The sequence below is a fragment of the Carlito syrichta genome, unplaced genomic scaffold (assembly GCF_000164805.1).
Source record: "Carlito syrichta isolate Samal-C Ts95f unplaced genomic scaffold, Tarsius_syrichta-2.0.1 Scaffold57219, whole genome shotgun sequence".
NCBI classification, from domain to species: domain Eukaryota; kingdom Metazoa; phylum Chordata; class Mammalia; order Primates; family Tarsiidae; genus Carlito; species Carlito syrichta.
In genome coordinates this window covers 1-1,841 of record NW_007001315.1, presented here as the reverse complement: position 1 = coordinate 1,841, position 1,841 = coordinate 1, and the positions used below count along the sequence as shown (strand labels likewise).

Below are 1,841 nucleotides of genomic sequence, written 5' to 3'. Positions count from 1 at the left end.
CTAGATTTCCCAAAGTGGAAAGAGAGAGGAGACATTCAACAAACAAATATTTATTGAGCACCTATTATGTGGCCAGGCACTGTTTTAGACCCACCCCATCTCCCCAAGGAGAAAAAAAAGAGGGAGCGAACACAAATTCTGAGGGAGAGGAAAGGGGCAGATGAGGAAGAAGGCTATGGGAACTGAGAAGCCTGAGGTGATGGGAGCTCTGCCTTAGGCCGCCTCTTCATCCTCCTCACCAAATTCTTCCTCTTCTTCTGCAGTGGCATCCTGGTACTGCTGATACTCTGAGACGAGGTCATTCATGTTGCTCTCAGCCTCAGTGAACTCCATCTCATCCATGCCCTCACCTATGTACCAGTGGAGGAAGGCCTTCCGGTGGAACATTGCAGTGAACTGCTCGGAGATAGACTTGAAGAGCTCCTGGATGGTTGTGCTGTTGCCGATGAAGGTGACTGCCAGCTTGAGGCCACGAGGTGGGATATCGCAGACAGCTGTCTTGACATTGTTGGGGATCTATTCCACAAAGAGCTGCTATTCTTATTCTGCATGTTGAGCATCTGCTCGTCTACCTCCTCCATGGACATCCGTCCGCGAAACACAGTAGCCACGGTGAGGTACCGGCCATGGTGGGGGTCACTGGCAGCCATCATGTTCTTGGCATCGAAGACCTGCTGGGTGAGTTCAGGTACTGTGAGAGCCCGATACTGCTGGCTTCCATGGCTGGTGAGAGGGGCAAAGCCAGGCATGAAGAAGTGAGACGTGGGGAGGGCACCATGTTGACTGCCAGCTTGCAGAGGTCAGCATTGAGCTGACCAGGGAAGTGGAGGCAGGTGGTGACACCACTCACGGTGGCTGAGACGAGGTGGTTTAGATCCCCGTGGGTTGGTGTGGTCAGCTTGAGGGTGTGGAAGCAGAAGTCATCGGGGGCCTCGTTGTCAATGCAGTAGGTCTCATCAGTGTTCTCTACCAACTGATGGACAGAGAGCGTGGGGTTGTAGGGCTCAACCACAGTGTCTGACACTGTGGGTGAGGACACCACACTGAAGGTGTTCATGATGTGGTCAGGATACTCCTTGAATCTTGCTGATGAGGAGCGTGCCCATTCCAGAGCCTGTGCCCCTGCCCAGCGAGTGGGTCACCTGGAAGCCCTGCAGGCAGTCACAGTTCTCGGCCTCTTTCCGTACCACATCCAAGACAGAATCAACCAGCCCAGCCCCCTCTGCATAGTGGCCCTTTGCCCAGTTGTTGCCTGCCCCAGACTGACCAAAAACAAAGTTGCCTGGTCTGAAGATTTGCCCAAAAGGAACAGAGTCCATGGTCCCAGGTTCTAGATTCACTAGTATAGCACAGGGAACATATTTGCCACCTGGGGCTTCATTGTAGTACACAGAGATACCGTCCAACTGCAGGTCGCTGTCTTTGTGGTAGGTACTGGTGGGGTCAATGCTATGTTCATCACTGATCACCTCCTAGAACTTTGCACCGATTTGGTTGCCACATTGACCAGACTGGATATGCACGATTTCCCCCATGGTTAAAATTTACTTTAATTTTATGACTCGCCTCAAAGTATGTACAGGGCAAGAAAATACGTAATTTTTTTTTTCCTCTGCAGGTCGCAGACTGAAAGAAGCTGGAGCAGCAAGGTCCGAACACAGCGGCAGGAAGGTTCTCTGAAGAGAGGTTTTAAAGAGAAGCCATTTGTGAAGAGGAGAGAAGAGGAAAAGGAGAGGTAGTTGTTAAATAGGGCCATGGGTTTTTTTCATTGTTTTGTTTAGTAGTGTTTACAATGAGGTTTTAAGATCATAAGATTACTAGAGTTAAAAAGGAAATATGAT

The 1,841-nt window shown here is 50.4% G+C and overlaps 1 pseudogene; it reads right to left on the bottom strand.

Annotated features, from left to right (window-relative positions):
- Positions 1–213: 213 nt before the first annotated feature.
- Positions 214–1,535, bottom strand: LOC103251396 (annotated as a pseudogene).
- Positions 1,536–1,841: the final 306 nt, after the last annotated feature.